Source organism: Miniopterus schreibersii (assembly GCF_964146895.1).
Source record: "Miniopterus schreibersii genome assembly, chromosome: 2".
NCBI classification, from domain to species: domain Eukaryota; kingdom Metazoa; phylum Chordata; class Mammalia; order Chiroptera; family Miniopteridae; genus Miniopterus; species Miniopterus schreibersii.
The window spans coordinates 84,346,223-84,357,159 of NC_138102.1; the positions used below are offsets into that span (position 1 = coordinate 84,346,223).

The 10,937-nt window shown below is 39.7% G+C and overlaps 1 pseudogene across 1 annotated transcript; it reads right to left on the reverse strand.

The window, feature by feature from the left end:
- Window positions 1-7,480: 7,480 nt before the first annotated feature.
- LOC308552461 (DNA cross-link repair 1A protein pseudogene) lies at window positions 7,481-8,908 on the reverse strand (annotated as a pseudogene). Its single transcript has 2 exons — window positions 8,892-8,908; window positions 7,481-8,544 (listed from the first exon to the last, which is right to left on the reverse strand). The product of its transcript is annotated as a DNA cross-link repair 1A protein pseudogene (transcript).
- Between the last annotated feature and the right edge of the window lie 2,029 nt (window positions 8,909-10,937).

Sequence of the window (10,937 nt, forward strand, 5' to 3'; positions counted from 1 at the left end):
GGAGAAAAAGAAAAGATAATTTATGTACAATAGAACTTTTAATAAAACTATTTTAATTTTAAAAGTATAGTACTTATTAAGAGAAAGAAAAATTGATCAGTAAGAGCATCTAGAAATAAACCCACAAATATAAGGATACATGGACTATGCCACAGGATATTATATGTCAGTTTGGGTGTAGTATTCAACAAATACTGTGGGACAGTTGATTATCCATATAGAAAGAAATAAAATAATTCCTTATAAAAGTTGTGGGACATTTACACCATGGAATACTATGCAGCTGTAAAAAAGAAGGATCTCTTACCCTTTGAAATAGCATGGAGGAACGTCAAGATTATTATGTTAAGCAAAATAAGACAGCTAAGGAAAGACAAGTATCACATGATTTCAGTCATGTGGGGTCTAATGAACAAAATAAACTGCTGAACAAAATAGATCCAGAGACACAGAAACATGGAACAGGCTGGTGAATCTCAGAGGGAAGGGAGGGTTAGGTGGGTGGGTGGAAAGAAATTAGCCAAAGAATTTATATGCATATATGCATAACCTGTGGACACAGATAATAATGTGGTGAAGGCCGGGGGGGGGGGCAGGGTACAGGATAGAAGGGGTCAATGGGAAAAAAGACATCTGTAATACCATCAACAATAAAGATAAAATTTTTAGAATATAGGACAATAAGAAGGTGGCATAGGTAACCATGGTATCCTCCACCTCCCACAACTCCACCAAAATTACAACTAAACTACAGAACAGCCATCACTCAGGACCTCATAAAATCTAGCTGAACAGAAGTCCTACAATGAGGGAACTAAAAAAGCATTGAGACCAGTAGGAGGGACAGAGACTCGGGTGGATTGGGGCTGAATCACAAAGACTTGGCTGCAGGCCCACACTCTGCCCCAGTTTAAAACTGGGAGGGATATCTTGGTCAGTGGAAGTTTCCTGGAGGAGCAAGGGGTCCCAGCCCCACATCAAGCCCCCCAGCCCAGGGTTCCAGGGCCGGGAGGAGAAGTTCACACAACTTTGGGCTATGAAAACCAGCAAGAATTGTGGCTGAGTGACACAGAGGTTGCAGGAGTCCCAGGCAACTCCTCTTAAATGGCCAATGCATGAACTCACTCAGATGCACTCCCTCTGAGCTCCAGAGCTGGGCAGCAACTTTAAAGGAAGCTGGGACATTCAGGGAAGGACTAACTTGCCTGAAATTGAGGCAAGAGGTAGATGGGCAGCTTTTCCCCAGACAGAAGAGCTAGCAGAGGCTATTGCTCCTTTGAGGAGACCTACCCCCACAAAGCTGACAGGCAGGCACCATATTTGAATCTCCGTCATCTGATTCACACCTTTGGCCCCGCCCTGGTGATTCCTGGAGATCCCACCCCTCCCTACCTGCAAGCTCAGTCAAGCCATCCCCAGTGGCTTTTCTATGCAAGTGGCTTCTCTAGCCTCATGCCTAGGACTTCCCTAAAATCTCCCAAACAAGCAGCAGCTGGCCTCAGTGTGCCCCATATGACTTGCTAAGTGGCCTCAGGCCTGGCACCAGTGGCAACCTGAATTGGTTCATAGCTTGGCCTCTCCTCGGCACCTCCAAGCCCAGCACAAGTAGCACCCAACTATGGTTTGCTGTGTAGCTCATGCTGGGTGGCCCTGGGCAAGCCACAGGCAGAGGTGAACTTTGCACCTCCTGGGAGGCCCCAGAGACAGTGCACCTGGTGGTCAGACTTGACCACACTGGATTAAAACCCTACCACATCCATGAGTGACACACTCAAAGGGTGCACTCAGTAAACGCCAAAGCTCCACTGAAGTAAATCCTGCTTGATAAGGGTGTCTCCAGCACAGCAGCTCTTTGGCTGTAGTTGCAGCTGGTCCTTGCAGCTGATTGGGCTGGGGTTCAATTCCTCCAGGTGACTCCAACAGCAACCTGGGTTTAACTGCAATAAGACAGGACACAAAGTCCAAACAGGGGAGAATCTAGAAGGTCCAGCTCAGGTGACTGGGGAGGCTGAGCCACTGGATGCTACAGGACACCTATTACACAAGGCCACTCTACAAATTCCAGGAGACATAGCAGCTATACCTAATACATAGAAACAAACACCAGGAAGCAGCCGCAATGTGGAGGCAAAGAAACATGTCACAAAGGAAAGAACAGAAGAAATCTCCAGAAAAGGAACTAAATGAAATAGATCCAAGCAAGCTAACAGATAGAGAGTTCAGAATAATGGTTATAAGGATGCTCAAGGATCTTAGTAAGACTACTAAGACAACTAGTGAGATCATCAATGACATAATAAAGTACCAGTCAGAAATGAAGGCTACGTGAATTGAAATTAAGAATAATTTACAGGGAATCAACAGTAAAGGACGCTGAGAATCAAATCAGCATTTTAGAATATGAGGAAACAAAAACCACCCAACCAGAAGAGCAAAAAAGAAGAAAGAATCCAGAAATATGAAGATAGTATAAGGAGTCTCTGGAACAACTTCAAAGGGTTCAACATTCGTATTATTGGGATGCCAGCAGGAGAAGAAAGAGAGCAAGAAATTGAAAGCCTATTTGAAAAAATGACAGAAAACTTCTCTTACCTGGTGAAAGAAATAGACTTACAACTCCAGGAAACACAGGATCCCAAACAAGAGGAACCCAAAGAGGCCCACAGCAAGACACATCATAATTAAAATGCCAAATGTTAAAGACAAAGAGAGTATCTTAAAAGCAGCAAGAGAAAAGCAGTTAGTTACCTACAAAGGAGCATCCATATGACTGTCAGCTGGTTTCTCAACAGAAACTTTGCAGGCCAGAAGGGAGTGGCAAGAAATATTCAAAGTGATGAAAAGCAAGAACCTACAACTAAGATTACTCTACCCAGCAAAGCTATCATTTAGAATTGAAGGTCAGATAAAGAGCTTCACAGGTAAGAAAAAGCTAAAGGAGTTCATCATCACCAGACCAGCACTATAGGAAATGTTGAGGGTCTTCTTTAAGAAGAAGCTAATGAACAAAAGAATCTGATGAACTAAGTAGATTCAGAGACATTGACACATGCAACAGACGGTCATATCTCCAAGGGAAGAGGGAAGGGGCTAGAGGGTAAGAAGAGATTAACCAAAGATGTTATATGCATATATGCATAACCCATGGACACAGACAAAAATGGGGTGAAGGCCTGGGGAAGGGGTTGGAGTTAGGTGGAGGGGATCAATGGGGAGAAAAATGGGATACCTGTAATACTTTCAACAATAAAGATAAGTTTTTAAAAAGTTTAAAAAAATAAAGATAAATTTTTAAAAATTAAGTCCTTATTTCATGATAAACAAATTCACTTTCTCAGATGGCCTAAAAATCAAAATTTGAAAGAAAAAAAAATCTTAGAATGAAGCATGAATGTATCTTTAGAATGTAGAACTAAAGAAGGATTTATTTTTTAAAAGTTACAAAATACCAATAAAACAGAAAAAAATGAATAAATTTAACTACACTAAAAAGTAAATTTTACATTAAAAATTAAAATACACTGTAAACAAAGTAAAAAGGAAAATAGAAATGTAGGCAACGCATATGAACGGGCAATTTAAAAAGCAAGAAGTGCATATGGACTATAGCATAAGAAAATATGCTCAACTTCACTAGTTATCAGGGAATTGAAAAATAAAACAATGAGATAGCGAGATGCCATTTGAAACCATTAGATCAGCAAAACATAATATGTTAACATCAAGTTTTGGTGATAGTCTTCTTGAGAGCATTTACTAATATTTGGTAAAGTTGAAACTGAACTATTGCCCAGCAATTGTACTTCTAACTTATTGTCTACTTCAATAAACATTAGACATGCATGTTCGGATAAATGTAAAAGTATGTTGATCATATTTTTGTAATTAAAAAAGTAGAGAAAAATACATGTCCTTGAATAGGAGACTGGATTTGTGTGTTTTTTAATTGAAAGAGTCTTAAACAATCTTAAGGATAGATTTACCAATATTTACATTGATAAATTTCAAAAACATTAGATTGAGTGCAAAAAGTAAATTGTATAAAGATACGTAAAATATATCATTTATATAAATTTTAAAAACACAAAAGATTGCCTGGCTGGTGTGGCTCAGCGGTTGATTGTTGACCTATGATCCAGGATATCAAGGTTCGATTCCTGGTCAGGGCACATGCTCGGTTTTTGGGTTCCATCCCCAGTGGGGAGCTTGCAGGAGGCAGCCAATCAATGACTCTCTCATCATTGATGTTTATATATCTCTCTCTTTCCCTCTCCTTTCCTCTCTCTGAAATCAATAAAGACATATTTAAAAACAAAGAAGAAACAAAAAACCACACAAGATAATTTCTATATTTATTTTATGAATAAAAACCTATGTGGTAAAAATTCTAAAGACAATATGGAAATTATTCACCCAAAGTCAGGACGTGCCCTCTGTGGAAGGGTGTGATGAAAGTGGGGCTCTACTTATCTTTCAAAGCTGTATTTCTTGGGGAAAAAATAACAAAAAAATAAGATCTGTTTCCAATAATAGTACTACCTAAATATCTTGATGATGGGTACATGAGTGTCATATAATTTTTGTATTTGGAGTGTTTTATTGTTAAAAACAAAAATTACTCATGTGAGTTTGCTTTTTTAAAAGACTTATCTTTATTGTTGAAAGTATTACAGATCTCCTCTCTCATTACCCTGCTAACCCCTTCTTTCCCTCTCCGTCCCCTTCCCCAAGCCTTCACCACACTATTGTCTGTGTTCTTGGGCCATGCATATATGCATATGAGTTATTTGGTTAATCTCTTCCTACTCACCCATCCACCCCCACCTTTCCTGTGAGACTTGTCAGTCTGTTCCATGTTTCTGTTTCTAGATCTATTTTGTTCATGGTTTTATTTTGTTCTTTAAAAAAAAGAGACAGCAAGTGATGAACTGTGGACACAGCACTGCACTCAAGAGCCAGTTGTCTGAACCTTAAGCCAACTGCTGAGCCTGTGCTGAGCTCATGGTTTTCACCAGGACTTGACTAAACCTGGTGATTAGCTGGCAATGGGCTGGAATCCACTCTGCCTTCAACTTACAACTGACTCTCCAGAGACTAGTCTGGGACACTAGGGAGGAAACATCACAAGAGCTTACCTCTTAGGGTATTCATTACAGTTTTGGTGGCCTAGAAAATCCATGGGTATTTTTTTATTTGTTTTGTTTTTAAAATGTGTCTTTATTGATTCCAAAGAGATGAAAGGAGAGGGGAAAAGATAGAAACATCAATGGCGATTCTTTGATCGGCTGCCTCCTGCATGCCCCCTACTGGGGATGGAGCCCATAAGCTGGACATGTGCCCAGACTGGGAATTGAACCATGATCTCCTGGATCATAGGTTGATGCTCAACTGCTGAACCACTCCTGCCGGGTGAAAACCCATAGGTTTTACTGATTATTCTGCTTTCACTCCTTGCAGTTCTAGGGGGCACTGGAAGGCCTGATAGTTGTGTGAATGAAAGGACACAGTGGTGACAAAAAGATTTGTGGCCAGGTAACAAGACACACAGGTAGTTGTAAGAGAAAAAGCATTGTTTTAACTCTATCCATTGGCCTTTTGTGGGTGAGCTTTCAGTGAAAAAGAAATATCTGACTGCTTAGAGGGATGGCTTTGTAACCTGGGAAAAGACATTGCTTTCCTGTCTTAATTTGGGTATCCATTTTCCACCACATAATCTTCCTATTGTCCACACTGATTCCTGTTTGGTTTGGCAGGGTTAGCTGCTGGCAAGCTTCCTCAGTGCTGCATTCTCCACTTTACCCTGTGCAGTGAGTACTGAAATAACAACAAGCTTTCCCTCACTGAAATGTGAGCCAAGTGTGACACATATTAAGAAACTTGTTTCTGATTATCAGGAAAACTTAAATCCCAATGAAGCAAAAAGGTAAACAAAATTATTTCCAACATTTGAACAAAAAAGGTATTTTGGGGATCTTGTATTTATGAATGTCAGTATTCCAACTCCCAGCTAGGCTTTCAAACTTCCTATTCTTTGCACTACACTATTTAAATACACAATTAATAATTTTAGGTGCTCTAATAGCAGGTCATATTGTGCAAGACAGCCATGGTTTGAAGACCCTGTTGAATTTGAAAGGCAGAAGTTCCATTTCTGACCCAACAACTTGAATTAGGACTATGGTGAGAGTGCCAATAAAGTCCACATTTTGACAGCTAGACAAGACAGTCACTTATTTGGAAAAACAGAATTCCTTCCCAGAGTAAAATGCAGGGTTTGTGTGTTTTTTTATACCCAGCAGACTTGGAATAAAAGCATCTAAACTGGCTTGATCAGGGGATATAGAAAAGTATTTTTGATAATTTGGAAATGGAAGAAGGGTGGAAAACATGGGCCTGGGAAGATGACTTCTTCGTGGGGGTTTCTGCCATGGTATTTTCTAGCTTGTGTGTTAGGTGAGGGTTTATATTATTTGTTGAAAATATTATCTTCTTGTGACAAAACCCCAAGTCTGGGAGGAAAACACAAAAGGGATAAAGAGAAAATGGGATATATGAAGTGTCCTGGATAAAATTTATAAAACCCATAGGCATCAATCAAACAATCAGATTTATGAAATAGGTATTATTCACCAGGTCCTGTGCTAGATACTAGGGGTATAAATAAGTATAAGATAGTCCTTGTCTTTAAAGATTTCCTGGGGAGAAGAGGGGGATTTTAGGCTAGATGGTAAGAAAGTAGTGATGATCCAATTATGTGCATGCTTCAATAGTAGTGGTTTCAGCCCTGTCAGAGGGCAGAGCAGGCAAGCCAACTTGCCTGAACTTGAGAACCCTCACACACACCTGCAGACCCTGCTTCTGCTGTGCTCTGCTTACTGCCTACTGTCCTCTGTCAATTGCTTCTGGACCACTAAGCTCTGGTGCTTTTTTCCATTCTGACCAGTAGGGAAACTCCCTCCACCTTCTGAGACCAGCTTTTCTGCAGTTACCCTAAAGTAGAATCATTGGGTTTTGTTTTATTTTGTTTTTAGCCTATTTTAAGATTAATTTTTTATTTAAGTATACATATAAAAGTTTTATCTCATTAAAATATGCCCCGTATTGAATAATTTTAAAGGTACATAATTATTTATATACAATGTTTTCAATCTAATTATTCATTATAATGAATGATTTTGGTCTCTGTACCTGCTTTTATTTATTTATTTATTTATTTTGTTAAGGCTGGATGCAGAATATAACTACCCCCATTGGGAGGGGCATGAATCAAGGGTACTAGGAAGACCAGTCTCAGTTATCATTGATGGTGCTGAGAGGTACTCAGCACCATGAACATGTTATTCAAATGTAAATAAGAGAATAAGCTATATGAGTGACCTTTGTGAGGTTTTTCATATAAAGCTTATTTCATATCACTGAAGACTTAACTAACAAGTTGCACCTAAGTTACTTAACTACTTCTTAGTCCTTCGAGGTAACATCAATATCTAGCTTTCAATTTCCATTCTTTAAAATATTTCTCCATTGTGCTCTTAGATTTCAAGATGCTAACATTCATGGTAGGTATAATTTTCCGGGGCTTCAGCTACTGAACCAAATGTTTCATTTCTAGGTAACTGCTGTGTTCACCATCAGGAATCCATATATTAAAATGTTTCCTTTGGTCTGGGGTACACAGTTGTTATACTCATTAACTTATTAGAATGTGTCCATCTAGTAGGTCAAAAAAAACCAAAATCTAATCATATCTCCCATCATATGTCTCTAAATGTAATCATATCTCCCATCATATGTCTCTAAATGACTCTGTAAACCCTTGAAATTAATTTGCATCATTGGAAGAAGGTGAACTAGTCAGTTACATATGTCTGTAGTGATGAAAGAATTAATTTCTGGTACACTGAGACACTAATGTTTTACATTTTTTCTCGGGACATGCCCACTTTTGAACCTACAACATCAGCAGTGGCTAGGAAACCTTTCTCTTTTCCAATAGAATGAGTGTCATAGACAACAAGAGTATACGTGGTTTTAGAGCTATGGCTTCAAAGGCAGTGTGGATGACAAACTGGATAACCTCTCACTGAGATGGAAAGCAGTATTCTGGGCTGCAATTTGTGGTATAAATAAAGCATATGGACTTTCTGGCCAGCAAGAAGAAAATGTTCCATGGTGGAATCTGCTTAGAGGTCCCTGGTGTGCAGTATGACATTACCATTGGGAAGATAAAAACATGACAGCACCTGGACAGTGATTGGCATCAAGTAAAGCACTTTGACACCATTCACTATACATTCATGTTCATTGGTAATAGAGGAATATTGTTCTTGCACATGAAGTTTGTTCTTCAACAAATTGCCAGTTATTTTACTACAATAAACTGAAAATGTGAAGTTTTTAGACAATCCAGCATAGTGGTCAGAATGAAAATGGGTGAGGAAATAGGCTGTGCAACCTTCTACCAATCCATCCTGAAAGGCACCGGCTGTAAAGCCAGTTCCAGGCATTTCCTTATAGAATGAGCATGTCTTTTTCTTAATTCTCCTGCATGATATAACTGAGATTTTTGTGTTGCCTCTTTATTGGGTTCTTAATGGCATAGTTCTTGCTATTATCAAAGACCCTCTCCTTCCAAGAGTACCCTGACAGAGTCCCCAGCCCAAATAAAAAATCACCCCTTCCTTAAGTTGCTTGACTTTCCTTTGGAAAAAAATTACAACCTATGTGCTAATTTACTATATGAATAATATCTTCACATGTGTGTCCTTGTTCAGTGCACATCCTGAATGGCCAGACATGGTGTTCCAGCACTACAAGATGGGAAAGGAGTTGTGCCAGAGGAAAGTCAGCACTCTTTCCTCTGAAATGCTTGCTCTCTATATCATACAAACCTTGCTCGCTTCTCCATGGAGCATCACTTCAGGGGAGCCCATTTCTTTTCCTCCTGTCTAGCCCCATTCTGAAAATGTATCATACACCTTGCCCATCTAACAAACAGGTATATGTCTTAACCCAAATGTGTCATTCAAGTTTTCTCTCAAAGGGATCCTAGGCTGGGAGCTCCCAAAACTCTGGGGGGCTAGAATTCTCAGAGCAGAGGAAAGACCCAGCATAGTCTTAACTTCATAGTGACCTTTTCAGAGGCTCAGCTGGACCTGCCCACAAATAAACTGCCATGCAAATAAAAGCAGATAATAAGTAACCTAAAATCTTTTTTTCAGTCATTTTTTCCTCTCCATATCAGAAAGAATTCTGAGTGACTTGAAAGTCCAAGTTGAATTATTAAGTATGTGTCAGAATGGGTCCTTTCTCTTTTTCTCAAAATTACATCGACATGAATGGACTCTGCTAGATGCTGGCATACATTGGGGCTGAGGGTCAGGTACAAAGATAAATGGAAATGGTTTTTGCCCTCAAGTAGCAAGTGGGAATGAGACTACTTCGCATTTATAGCTTCCAAGTTATTTTCACATATGTCAACACTCTCAACAGCTTTGAGAGGTAGTTATTATTATAAATATTTTATAGGTAAAGAAGCTGAAGCTCAGAGACGATCAACGCTTACACAAGTAGTATGGGTGCAGTGGAACCTGCAACTGAATTTCCTCAGCTCTAAATCTCATCTTTCCCTGTCAGTACAGACTCCCTCTATAGTACAGAAAGGTGTATAGCATGATTTGATTTGTGTTACAGTAGTTGTGCAAACAAAGAGTTGTGGGCACAGAAGGAGAGAGAAATGATGCCACCCTCCTTCCCCAATGGTGGGGAATGGAGAAGCCTAAAGGAGCACAAGTCAAGTTTGCACTGGCAAGTACAAGTGGAAAGGTGAATTGGCATGAAGACTGGCCAGAGCGTAGCCATGTATGAAAAGGAAAAACTTAAGGCCTTGCTGGAGAATGTTGAGTGAGTAATCAAACACAACAGGCCTGGGGGGAGTGCAGGGGCAGAGATCTTGAAGACAGAGTGAGGTAAGGGAGGCAGTGCAAGCAAGGCTTCAGAGTGTGAAATGAGTTCAGTAGGCTCAGGAGACACTAGGGGAGGGGCAGCTCAGATTTGGGCTTGGGAGTAGTCACATTAATTTAACAGCAGGGTAAAGAAGAAAATATCAGAAGGGACAGAAAAGGAGGCAGAAGGCACTTCCAGGTACTGTCAGGATCAAAATAAGGGGATAAGGGTCTCAACTAGGGCAGCAACGGTGGGACTAGAAAGCAGGACCAAGTGTGAGCTTGCAAGAAACACCTTACATCTACTTCTGGAGGTTCAGAAGAGGACTTTGAAATGCACATAAACATATGCATTAAGCAGTCACATTCTTTTTCAGTGGTGGAATCTCATTTATTCATCACCCTCTCTGTGAAAGCCAATTATATTATATAAAAATAAAGCATATTAAAGCAGAGCTATTCTGGCAAAAGAGAGGTTCTTGGGTCCCTGGAGTTTCAACTTCCCTGGCTGCACTTTTGGGGGTAGTCTGAAAATCAGATCTTAGGTGGTATTCAAATGATGCCTAAATGTACCTTTATCATTTTGGATACATTGTCTCTGTTTTTGTTTTGTTTTGTTTTCTGGAAAATTGACCTTAGATTCTTTTATACTGTGTGTGACTGAGCATCGACAAATATTACTCTGTAAAAGATTCAGAATTTCAGGACTCAGGAAGACAAATGTTGGCCTTACTTGCATTTTCAGCCAGAGAGCTAGTCACACTTGTACATGCTGGGGACACAGCAGTGACCAATAGTCAGTCTCTGAGCTCAAGGAGCTTATAAACTAGTGGGGAGGCACATAATATATGTAAATGAGCAAAGAGTACTTTTAGATATAATCAATTGTTATGAAAAAAACAGAGTATATGATTGAGAGGAAAGAGGTCAGGACAATCTGAGGAGGTGATATTTGAAATGTGGTCTGAAAGACAAAACAGACAAACTTCCTCA